Here is a 13,518-nt window from a genome sequence, read left to right on the forward strand (position 1 = left end):
TACAAAGTTATTATTAAATAAATTAAAATTTAAATTAAAAAAAAAGAAATTGTTGTGCCACAGTTCTCTTCTAATTGCCCTGACTCAGTTTCCCTAAATTGGTTCTGCCTCAGTTTCCCTAAATGGTTCTACCTCAGTTTCCCTAATTGGTTCTGCCTCGGTTTCCTTAATTATTCTGCCTCAATCCCTTAGTTGTAACCCCTCCCCCACCTCACCTCCCACCCTGGTTCATGAAGACTGAGATAACTCAGGGCTATTTGATTTAAGGTTATAAATTGTCAATGTGTAAACTCAGAAAGGGGGACTCCAGACATTGTGTCTGTAGTCAGACAATTTCTTAACTCCTAGTTTGTTGGAATTTATGGTCCTACTGATGCATTCATTGTTGGTGGAGTTGTGAACGAATCCAACCATTCTGGAGAGCAATATGGAATTATGCCCAAAAAGTTATCAAATTGTGCATACCCTTTGATTCAGCAGTGTTTCTATTGTTCTTATATCCCAAAGAAATACTAAAGAAGGGAAAGGGACCTGTATGTGCCAAAATGTTTGTAGCAGCCCTATTTGTAGTGGCTAGAAACTGGAAAATGAATGGATGCCCCTCAATTGGAGAATGGCTGGGTAAATTGTGGTATATGAATATTATGGAATATTATTGTTCTGTAAGAAATGACCAACAGGATGAATACAGAGAGGACTGGCGAGACTTACATGAACTGATGCTAAGTGAAATGAGCAGAACCAGGAGATCATTATACACTTCGACAACGATATTGTATGAGGACATATTTTGATGGAAGTGGATTTCTTTGACAAAGAGACCTGAGTTTCAATTGCTAAATGACGGACAGAAGCAGCTACACCCAAAGAAAGAACACTGGGAAACGAATATGAACTATCTGCATTTTAGTTTTTCTTCCCGGGTTATTTATACTTTCTGAATCCAATTCCCCCTGAGCAACAAGAGAACTGTTCGGTTCTGCAAACATATATTGTATCTAGGATATACTGCAACATATCCAACATATATATAGGACTGCTTGCCATCTAGGGGAGGGGATGAAGGGAGGGAGGGGAAAAATCGGAACAGAAACGAGTGCAAGGGATAATGTTGTAAAAAAAAAAAAATTATCCTGGCATGGATTCTGTCAATATAAGTAATTATTAAATAAAAATTTAAAAAAAAAGAATTTATGGTCCTACCCCCCAAATTATCAGAGCAAGTTAATGATTCCTGCCTGGAGATTCCCGCTCACCAGAATTTGGACTCCACTCCCCTGCCTTTGTTTAGCTATTAATGTATAAATATGTCATTGAGAACTCAGACTGGCTGCTGGATATTGGCTGGATGCTGACTGGATGATGGATTCTTGGAGACAAAGTCTCATTCAGCCCTCGGACCAAACCAGGGATCATTTGGTCTCTCCCTTTCAAATAAAATATTAAAAACTCTCTAATCTCTATCTTGCCTAGTTTCCCCAGCATTATAAAATCTATCTTACTCTGCAGAAAAATAGGATGGGAAGGGGATTTGGGCAGAGGGGGGGTGATAGAGGAGAGGGCATAGCAAAGGAGGAAATGATCTGTAGCAAAACACTTTTGAGGAGGGACAGGGTAAAAGGAGAGAAAATAGAATAAAAGGAGGAAAATACAGTTAGCAAGAGTAAATGCAAAAAGAAATTTGAAGTAAATTTCTCTAATAAGGCCACCTGTCTCAACCATAAAGGGAACTGAGTTAAATTTATAAAGAAATGAGAGCCATGCCCCAGTGGAAAATTACCAAAAGATATGATCTATGTCAAAAGGGCAATACAAGAAAAGGTGCTAAAAAAGAGTTGGGAGTGGAAATGGGTTTGAAACTTTTGAGGGGATCATCCTTGCTGGGAAAAAAATTATAAAACTGGGAGCCTTCTTGTGATAAGAACTTTGATACTGGCTAGACTGTAGATTCAATTATTCCATACAAAGTGGAAGAAACCTCAGAAGTCACCTTTATTCAGTTCTGTAATTTTAAAGTTGAGGACACTGAAGCTTATAGAGGTAAGCAAGATCCAAACATCAAAAAAGAAAGTCAACAGTACTGAATTCAAAACAAGACTCTCAGAATAAAATTCACTCTCCTCACTGATTTCCAAATCCTTTGACAATTAACACAAATCCTTTGACCTCACAGTACCTTTACTAGGCATGAATCCCAAAAGAGATTAAAAAAAAAAAAAAAAAAAAAAAAAAAACAAGAAAAGAATCTATATGTAAAAAATATTTATAACAGCTGTCTTCTCAGGAGAAAAAAAAAATTTGAAAGTGAAGGGTTGCCCATCAATTGGGAACTGACTGGATAAACTATGGTATATGATATTGATGGAATACTGTTGTTTTGTGGGAAATGATTGCCAGGATGCTATTGGAAAAACCTGGAAAGTCTTCCATAAGTCAAGAAAAGTGAAATATACTGTATATAAAGGATGCAATGCTTAAAACCCTCCTGAAATTCATGATCTTCAGAAGATTTTATTAGTATTAGAAGATGTCAAATTCCCACATTCATTACACATTCAAAAGATTTCTCTCCAATATGATTTAGTATAAACATGAAAACTATACTCCTAAGGGAAAACTTTCCCCACCCTATTATTTGTAAAACTATTGCGGGAATTTTCTGGTGTTTGGTAACATGTGGGCTCCTGTGAAGTGACTTTTCACATTTATAAATAAAGCTCCTCTCCATCGTGAACTCTCTGTATTAAGATGGGTCCTCCAGATGGAGGATTTCCCTGATTAATTCATAATGTTTTTCTCTCATGTGAACTCTTTGATGTACAGTTTAAGAGCTGTGTTCAAGCAGAAAGCCATTCCACATTCACTAACCTGATGAGGTTTCTCTCCAGTATGAACTCTGTGATGTACAAGAAGATGCGTTTTTCAGAGGAAGGACATTCTACATTCTACCTATATATAAGGTTTTTCTCCACTATGAATCCATTGGTGTTGCAGAAGTTTTTTGTTTGTTTGTTTTCTCAAATAAGGCCTTCCCACAATCTGTGTGCATGTATAAGGTTTCTCTTGGTGTAAATTCTCTGGGATCAACAAGTTCTTTCATCTAAAAGAAGGTTTTCCTACACTGTGTGTATTGTTAAAGATTATTGTGATAACTGCGTTACCACCCTTAGAATCAGCCAGAGTCAGGATAAGCAAAAGTCCTTAGTCTTTATTCTTAATCTTTAGGGGTACAAGTGAAGGGATTGGAAGCAGGGTCTCTGCAACCTTCCTTTTTCCTTGTCTACAGCCAAAGTGACTCTTGCTCGTCTTACTCCACCCCCAGTCCCTCCTACAATTCTCTGTATACACCAATCATCCAGCCAGCACGCGATAGTGGTAAGGACCATGCCCATAGAATATTGTCCAATTGGTAATTAGCCTCAAGTGCTCGGCTGTCCTGACTCAATGCATTGACTCAAGAGTTTCAGCCCTCTACAACTCCCGCTTTCTTTTCTTTTAGATCACAGGTGGTCACGCCATCCCTGACTTCTCAGTGAGGGGAGTACCCCAAAATGAGGTGATCACACTCTCTCTGACTTCTCAGGAAAGGAAGTGAAAACACCAAAAAGGAGATGATCACGCTCCCCGACTTCTCAGGAAGGGAGGTGAAAAGCAATAAAACAATGCATTCTATCAGAGATAATTTTTCTGCAAACACTCCCATTTCTGGAGCTTCTTCTTTCTTAAAGCACTTCTAATCTCTGAATATTCAGAGGAAAAGACACTTGTGGTAGGAGATAATCTTTCTGGAAGCACTCCCATTTCTGGAGGATCACTATCTCTCCAAGCACTTCTGATCTCTAAACATAACTGAAATGATGCCTTCTATCGAAGATAATCTTTCTGAGAACACTCCCATTTCTGGAGCTTCTTCTTTCTTAAAGCACTTCTAATCTCTGAATATTCAGAGGGAAAGACACTTGTGGTAGGAGATAATCTTTCTGGAAGCACTCCCATTTCTGGAGGATCACTGTCTCTCCAAGCACTTCTGATCTCTAAACATAACTGAAATGATGCCTTCTATCGGAGATAATCTTTCTGAGAACACTCCCATTTCTGGAGCTTCTTCTTTCTTAAAGCACTTCTAATCTCTGAATATTCAGAGGGAAAGACACTTGTGGTAGGAGATAATCTTTCTGGAAGCACTCCCATTTCTGGAGGATCACTGTCTCTCCAAGCACTTCTGATCTCTAAACATAACTGAAAGGATGCCTTCTATCGGAGATAATCTTTCTGAGAACACTCCCATTTCTGGAGCTTCTTCTTTCTTAAAGCACTTCTAATCTCTGAATATTCAGAGGGAAAGACACTTGTGGTAGGAGATAATCTTTCTGGAAGCACTCCCATTTCTGGAGGATCACTGTCTCTCCAAGCACTTCTGATCTCTAAACATAACTGAAACGATGCCTTCTATCGGAGATAATCTTTCTGCGAACACTCCCATTTCTGGAGCTTCTTCTTTCTTAAAGCACTTCTAATCTCTGAATATTCAGAGGGAAAGACACTTGTGGTAGGAGATAATCTTTCTGGAAGCACTCCCATTTCTGGAGGATCACTGTCTCTTCAAGCACTTCTGATCTCTAAACATAACTGAAATGATGCCTTCTATCAGAGATAATCTTTCTGTGAACACTCCCATTTCTGGAGCTTCTTCTTTCCTAAAGCACTTCTAATCTCTGAATATTCAGAGGGAAAGACACTTGTGGTAGGAGATAATCTTTCTGGAAGCACTCCCATTTCTGGAGGATCACTGTCTCTCCAAGCACTTCTGATCTCTAAACATAACTGAAACGATGCCTTCTATCGGAGATAATCTTTCTGTGAACACTCCCATTTCTGGAGCTTCTTCTTTCTTAAAGCACTTCTAATCTCTGAATATTCAGAGGGAAAGACACTTGTGGTAGGAGATAATCTTTCTGGAAGCACTCCCATTTCTGGAGGATCACTGTCTCTTCAAGCACTTCTGATCTCTAAACATAACTGAAATGATGCCTTCTATCGGAGATAATCTTTCTGAGAACACTCCCATTTCTGGAGCTTCTTCTTTCTTAAAGCACTTCTAATCTCTGAATATTCAGAGGGAAAGACACTTGTGGTAGGAGATAATCTTTCTGGAAGCACTCCCATTTCTGGAGGATCACAGTCTCTTCAAGCACTTCTGATCTCTAAACATAACTGAAACGATGCCTTCTATTGGAGATAATCTTTCTGCGAACACTCCCATTTCTGGAGCTTCTTCTTTCTTAAAGCACTTCTAATCTCTGAATATTCAGAGGGAAAGACACTTGTGGTAGGAGATAATCTTTCTGGAAGCACTCCCATTTCTCGAGGATCACTGTCTCTCCAAGCACTTCTGATCTCTAAACATAACTGAAATGATGCCTTCTATCGGAGATAATCTTTCTGAGAACACTCCCATTTCTGGAGCTTCTTCTTTCTTAAAGCACTTCTAATCTCTGAATATTCAGAGGGAAAGACACTTGTGGTAGGAGATAATCTTTCTGGAAGCACTCCATTTCTGGAGGATCACTGTCTCTCCAAGCACTTCTGATCTCTAAACATAACTGAAACGATGCCTTCTATCGGAGATAATCTTTCTGAGAACACTCCCATTTCTGGAGCTTCTTCTTTCTTAAAGCACTTCTAATCTCTGAATATTCAGAGGGAAAGACACTTGTGGTAGGAGATAATCTTTCTGGAAGCACTCCCATTTCTGGAGGATCACTGTCTCTCCAAGCACTTCTTATCTCTAAACATAACTGAAATGATGCCTTCTATCGGAGATAATCTTTCTGAGAACACTCCCATTTCTGGAGGATCACTGTCTCTCCAAGCACTTCTGATCTCTAAACATAAGTGAAATGATGCCTTCTATCGGAGATAATCTTTCTGAGAACACTCCCATTTCTGGAGCTTCTTCTTTCTTAAAGCACTTCTAATCTCTGAATATTCAGAGGGAAAGACACTTGTGGTAGGAGATAATCTTTCTGGAAGCACTCCCATTTCTGGAGGATCACTGTCTCTTCAAGCACTTCTGACCTCTAAACATAACTGAAACGATGCCTTCTATCGGAGATAATCTTTCTGCGAACACTCCCATTTCTGGAGCTTCTTCTTTCTTAAAGCACTTCTAATCTCTGAATATTCAGAGGGAAAGACACTTGTGGTAGGAGATAATCTTTCTGGAAGCACTCCCATTTCTGGAGGATCACTGTCTCTTCAAGCACTTCTGATCTCTAAACATAACTGAAATGATGCCTTCTATCAGAGATAATCTTTCTGTGAACACTCCCATTTCTGGAGCTTCTTCTTTCTTAAAGCACTTCTAATCTCTGAATATTCAGAGGAAAAGACACTTGTGGTAGGAGATAATCTTTCTGGAAGCACTCCCATTTCTGGAGGATCACTGTCTCTCCAAGCACTTCTGATCTCTAAACATAACTGAAACGATGCCTTCTATCGGAGATAATCTTTCTGTGAACACTCCCATTTCTGGAGCTTCTTCTTTCTTAAAGCACTTCTAATCTCTGAATATTCAGAGAGAAAGACACTTGTGGTAGGAGATAATCTTTCTGGAAGCACTCCCATTTCTGGAGGATCACTGTCTCTTCAAGCACTTCTGATCTCTAAACATAAGTGAAATGATGCCTTCTATCGGAGATAATCTTTCTGCGAACACTCCCATTTCTGGAGCTTCTTCTTTCTTAAAGCACTTCTAATCTCTGAATATTCAGAGGGAAAGACACTTGTGGTAGGAGATAATCTTTCTGGAAGCACTCCCATTTCTGGAGGATCACTGTCTCTCCAAGCACTTCTGATCTCTAAACATAACTGAAACGATGCCTTCTATCGGAGATAATCTTTCTGAGAACACTCCCATTTCTGGAGCTTCTTCTTCTTAAAGCACTTCTAATCTCTGAATATTCAGAGGGAAAGACACTTGTGGTAGGAGATAATCTTTCTGGAAGCACTCCCATTTCTGGAGGATCACTGTCTCTCCAAGCACTTCTGATCTCTAAACATAACTGAAACGATGCCTTCTATCGGAGATAATCTTTCTGAGAACACTCCCATTTCTGGAGCTTCTTCTTTCTTAAAGCACTTCTAATCTCTGAATATTCAGAGGGAAAGACACTTGTGGTAGGAGATAATCTTTCTGGAAGCACTCCCATTTCTGGAGGATCACTGTCTCTCCAAGCACTTCTGATCTCTAAACATAACTGAAATGATGCCTTCTATCGGAGATAATCTTTCTGAGAACACTCCCATTTCTCGAGGATCACTGTCTCTCCAAGCACTTCTGATCTCTAAACATAACTGAAATGATGCCTTCTATCGGAGATAATCTTTCTGAGAACACTCCCATTTCTGGAGCTTCTTCTTTCTTAAAGCACTTCTAATCTCTGAATATTCAGAGGGAAAGACACTTGTGGTAGGAGATAATCTTTCTGGAAGCACTCCCATTTCTGGCGGATCACTGTCTCTCCAAGCACTTCTGATCTCTAAACATAACTGAAACAATGCCTTCTATCTGAGATAATCTTTCTGCGAACACTCCCATTTCTGGAGCTTCTTCTTTCTTAAAGCACTTCTAATCTCTGAATATTCAGAGGGAAAGACACTTGTGGTAGGAGATAATCTTTCTGGAAGCACTCCCATTTCTGGAGGATCACTGTCTCTTCAAGCACTTCTGATCTCTAAACATAACTGAAACGATGCCTTCTATTGGAGATAATCTTTCTGTGAACACTCCCATTTCTGGAGCTTCTTCTTTCTTAAAGCACTTCTAATCTCTGAATATTCAGAGGGAAAGACACTTGTGATAGGAGATAATCTTTCTGGAAGCACTCCCATTTCTGGAGGATCACTGTCTCTCCATGCACTTCTGATCTCTAAACATAACTGAAACGATGCCTTCTATCAGAGATAATCTTTCTGAGAACACTCCCATTTCTGGAGCTTCTTCTTTCTTAAAGCACTTCTAATCTCTGAATATTCAGAGGGAAAGACACTTGTGGTAGGAGATAATCTTTCTGGAAGCACTCCCATTTCTGGAGGATCACTGTCTCTCCAAGCACTTCTGATCTCTAAACATAACTGAAATGATGCCTTCTATCGGAGATAATCTTTCTGAGAACACTCCCATTTCTGGAGCTTCTTCTTTATTAAAGCACTTCTAATCTCTGAATATTCAGAGGGAAAGACACTTGTGGTAGGAGATAATCTTTCTGGAAGCACTCCCATTTCTGGAGGATCACTGTCTCTCCAAGCACTTCTGATCTCTAAACATAACTGAAACGATGCCTTCTATCGGAGATAATCTTTCTGAGAACACTCCCATTTCTGGAGCTTCTTCTTTCTTAAAGCACTTCTAATCTCTGAATATTCAGAGGGAAAGACACTTGTGGTAGGAGATAATCTTTCTGGAAGCACTCCCATTTCTGGAGGATCACTGTCTCTCCAAGCACTTCTGATCTCTAAACATAACTGAAACGATGCCTTCTATCGGAGATAATCTTTCTGAGAACACTCCCATTTCTGGATCTTCTTCTTTCTTAAAGCACTTCTAATCTCTGAATATTCAGAGGGAAAGACACTTGTGGTAGGAGATAATCTTTCTGGAAGCACTCCCATTTCTGGAGGATCACTGTCTCTCCAAGCACTTCTGATCTCTAAACATAACTGAAATGATGCCTTCTATCGGAGATAATCTTTCTGAGAACACTCCCATTTCTGGAGGATCACTGTCTCTCCAAGCACTTCTGATCTCTAAACATAACTGAAATGATGCCTTCTATCGGAGATAATCTTTCTGAGAACACTCCCATTTCTGGAGCTTCTTCTTTCTTAAAGCACTTCTAATCTCTGAATATTCAGAGGGAAAGACACTTGTGGTAGGAGATAATCTTTCTGGAAGCACTCCCATTTCTGGAGGATCACTGTCTCTCCAAGCACTTCTGATCTCTAAACATAACTGAAACAATGCCTTCTATCTGAGATAATCTTTCTGCGAACACTCCCATTTCTGGAGCTTCTTCTTTCTTAAAGCACTTCTAATCTCTGAATATTCAGAGGGAAAGACACTTGTGGTAGGAGATAATCTTTCTGGAAGCACTCCCATTTCTTGAGGATCATTGTCTCTTCAAGCACTTCTAATCTCTAAACATAACTGAAACGATGCCTTCTATTGGAGATAATCTTTCTGTGAACACTCCCATTTCTGGAGCTTCTTCTTTCTTAAAGCACTTCTAATCTCTGAATATTCAGAGGGAAAGACACTTGTGATAGGAGATAATCTTTCTGGAAGCACTCCCATTTCTGGAGGATCACTGTCTCTCCATGCACTTCTGATCTCTAAACATAACTGAAACGATGCCTTCTATCAGAGATAATCTTTCTGAGAACACTCCCATTTCTGGAGCTTCTTCTTTCTTAAAGCACTTCTAATCTCTGAATATTCAGAGGGAAAGACACTTGTGGTAGGAGATAATCTTTCTGGAAGCACTCCCATTTCTGGAGGATCACTGTCTCTCCAAGCACTTCTGATCTCTAAACATAACTGAAATGATGCCTTCTATCGGAGATAATCTTTCTGTGAACACTCCCATTTCTGGAGCTTCTTCTTTCTTAAAGCACTTCTAATCTCTGAATATTCAGAGGGAAAGACACTTGTGGTAGGAGATAATCTTTCTGGAAGCATTCCCATTTCTGGAGGATCACTGTCTCTCCAAGCACTTCTGATCTCTAAACATAACTGAAACGATGCCTTCTATCGGAGATAATCTTTCTGAGAACACTCCCATTTCTGGAGCTTCTTCTTTCTTAAAGCACTTCTAATCTCTGAATATTCAGAGGGAAAGACACTTGTGGTAGGAGATAATCTTTCTGGAAGCACTCCCATTTCTGGAGGATCACTGTCTCTCCAAGCACTTCTGATCTCTAAACATAACTGAAATGATGCCTTCTATCGGAGATAATCTTTCTGAGAACACTCCCATTTCTGGAGGATCACTGTCTCTCCAAGCACTTCTGATCTCTAAACATAACTGAAATGATGCCTTCTATCCGAGATAATCTTTCTGAGAACACTCCCATTTCTGGAGCTTCTTCTTTCTTAAAGCACTTCTAATCTCTGAATATTCAGAGGGAAAGACACTTGTGGTAGGAGATAATCTTTCTGGAAGCACTCCCATTTCTGGAGGATCACTGTCTCTCCAAGCACTTCTGATCTCTAAACATAACTGAAACAATGCCTTCTATCGGAGATAATCTTTCTGCGGACACTCCCATTTCTGGAGCTTCTTCTTTCTTAAAGCACTTCTAATCTCTGAATATTCAGAGGGAAAGACACTTGTGGTAAGAGATAATCTTTCTGGAAGCACTCCCATTTCTGGAGGATCACTGTCTCTTCAAGCACTTCTGATCTCTAAACATAACTGAAACGATGCCTTCTATCAGAGATAATCTTTCTGCGAACACTCCCATTTCTGGAGCTTCTTCTTTCTTAAAGCACTTCTAATCTCTGAATATTCAGAGGGAAAGACACTTATGGTAGGAGATAATCTTTCTGGAAGCACTCCCATTTCTGGAGGATCACTGTCTCTTCAAGCACTTCTGATCTCTAAACATAACTGAAATGATGCCTTCTATCAGAGATAATCTTTCTGTGAACACTCCCATTTCTGGAGCTTCTTCTTTCTTAAAGCACTTCTAATCTCTGAATATTCAGAGGGAAAGACACTTGTGGTAGGAGATAATCTTTCAGGAAGCACTCCCATTTCTGGAGGATCACTGTCTCTCCAAGCACTTCTGATCTCTAAACATAACTGAAATGATGCCTTCTATCGGAGATAATCTTTCTGTGAACACTCCCATTTCTGGAGCTTCTTCTTTCTTAAAGCACTTCTAATCTCTGAATATTCAGAAGGAAAGACACTGGTGGTAGGAGATCATCTTTCTGGAAGCACTCCCATTTCTGGAGGATCACTGTCTCTCCAAGCACTTCTGATCTCTAAACATAACTGAAACGATGCCTTCTATCTGAGATAATCTTTCTGAGAACACTGCCATTTCTGGAGCTTCTTCTTTCTTAAAGCACTTCTAATCTCCGAATATTCAGAGGGAAAGACACTTGTGGTAGGAGATAATCTTTCTGGAAGCACTCCCATTTCTGGAGGATCACTGTCTCTCCAAGCACTTCTGATCTCTAAACATAACTGAAACGATGCCTTCTATCGGAGATAATCTTTCTGAGAACACTCCCATTTCTGGAGCTTCTTCTTTCTTAAAGCACTTCTAATCTCTGAATATTCAGAGGGAAAGACACTTGTGGTAGGAGATAATCTTTCTGGAAGCACTCCCATTTCTGGAGGATCACTGTCTCTCCAAGCACTTCTGATCTCTAAACATAACTGAAATGATGCCTTCTATCGGAGATAATCTTTCTGCGAACACGCCCATTTCTGGAGCTTCTTCTTTCTTAAAGCACTTCTAATCTCTGAATATTCAGAGGGAAAGACACTTGTGGTAGGAGATAATCTTTCTGGAAGCACTCCCATTTCTGGAGGATCACTGTCTCTCCAAGCACTTCTGATCTCTAAACATAACTGAAAGGATGCCTTCTATCGGAGATAATCTTTCTGAGAACACTCCCATTTCTGGAGCTTCTTCTTTCTTAAAGCACTTCTAATCTCTGAATATTCAGAGGGAAAGACACTTGTGGTAGGAGATAATCTTTCTGGAAGCACTCCCATTTCTGGAGGATCACTGTCTCTCCAAGCACTTCTGATCTCTAAACATAACTGAAACGATGCCTTCTATCGAGATAATCTTTCTGAGAACACTCCCATTTCTGGAGCTTCTTCTTTCTTAAAGCACTTCTAATCTCTGAATATTCAGAGGAAAGACACTTGTGGTAGGAGATAATCTTTCTGGAAGCACTCCCATTTCTGGAGGATCACTGTCTCTCCAAGCACTTCTGATCTCTAAACATAACTGAAATGATGCTTTCTATCGGAGATAATCTTTCTGAGAACACTCCCATTTCTGGAGGATCACTGTCTCTCCAAGCACTTCTGATCTCTAAACATAACTGAAATGATGCCTTCTATCGGAGATAATCTTTCTGAGAACACTCCCATTTCTGGAGCTTCTTCTTTCTTAAAGCACTTCTAATCTCTGAATATTCAGAGGGAAAGACACTTGTGGTAGGAGATAATCTTTCTGGAAGCACTCCCATTTCTGGAGGATCACTGTCTCTCCAAGCACTTCTGATCTCTAAACATAACTGAAACAATGCCTTCTTTCGGAGATAATCTTTCTGCGAACACTCCCATTTCTGGAGCTTCTTCTTTCTTAAAGCACTTCTAATCTCTGAATATTCAGAGGGAAAGACACTTGTGGTAGGAGATAATCTTTCTGGAAGCACTCCCATTTCTGGAGGATCACTGTCTCTTCAAGCACTTCTGATCTCTAAACATAACTGAAACGATGCCTTCTATTGGAGATAATCTTTCTGTGAACACTCCCATTTCTGGAGCTTCTTCTTTCTTAAAGCACTTCTAATCTCTGAATATTCAGAGGGAAAGACACTTGTGATAGGAGATAATCTTTCTGGAAGCACTCCCATTTCTGGAGGATCACTGTCTCTCCAAGCACTTCTGATCTCTAAACATAACTGAAATGATGCCTTCTATCAGAGATAATCTTTCTGAGAACACTCCCATTTCTGGAGCTTCTTCTTTCTTAAAGCACTTCTAATCTCTGAATATTCAGAGGGAAAGACACTTGTGGTAGGAGATAATCTTTCTGGAAGCACTCCCATTTCTGGAGGATCACTGTCTCTCCAAGCACTTCTGATCTCTAAACATAACTGAAACGATGCCTTCTATCGGAGATAATCTTTCTGTGAACACTCCCATTTCTGGAGCTTCTTCTTTCTTAAAGCACTTCTAATCTCTGAATATTCAGAGGGAAAGACACTTGTGGTAGGAAATAATCTTTCTGGAAGCACTCCCATTTCTGGAGGATCACTGTCTCTCCAAGCACTTCTGATCTCTAAACATAACTGAAACGATGCCTTCTATCTGAGATAATCTTTCTGAGAACACTGCCATTTCTGGAGCTTCTTCTTTCTTAAAGCACTTCTAATCTCCGAATATTCAGAGGGAAAGACACTTGTGGTAGGAGATAATCTTTCTGGAAGCACTCCCATTTCTGGAGGATCACTGTCTCTCCAAGCACTTCTGATCTCTAAACATAACTGAAATGATGCCTTCTATCAGAGATAATCTTTCTGCGAACACTCCCATTTCTGGAGCTTCTTCTTTCTTAAAGCACTTCTAATCTTTGAATATTCAGAGGGAAAGACACTTGTGGTAGGAGATAATCTTTCTGGAAGAACTCCCATTTCTGGAGGATCACTGTCTCTTCAAGCACTTCTGATCTCTAAACATAACTGAAACAATGCCTTCTATCTGA

The 13,518-nt window shown here is 39.8% G+C and overlaps 1 long non-coding RNA gene across 1 annotated transcript; it reads right to left on the minus strand.

Annotated features, from left to right (window-relative positions):
* Positions 1-2,491: 2,491 nt before the first annotated feature.
* LOC127556686 (uncharacterized) lies at positions 2,492-11,855 on the minus strand. Its single transcript, XR_007952496.1, has 2 exons — positions 6,079-11,855; positions 2,492-5,591 (listed from the first exon to the last, which is right to left on the minus strand). It is a non-coding gene; the product is annotated as an uncharacterized LOC127556686 (long non-coding RNA).
* Between the last annotated feature and the right edge of the window lie 1,663 nt (positions 11,856-13,518).

This window comes from Antechinus flavipes, chromosome 3, assembly GCF_016432865.1.
Source record: "Antechinus flavipes isolate AdamAnt ecotype Samford, QLD, Australia chromosome 3, AdamAnt_v2, whole genome shotgun sequence".
Classification (NCBI taxonomy): domain Eukaryota; kingdom Metazoa; phylum Chordata; class Mammalia; order Dasyuromorphia; family Dasyuridae; genus Antechinus; species Antechinus flavipes.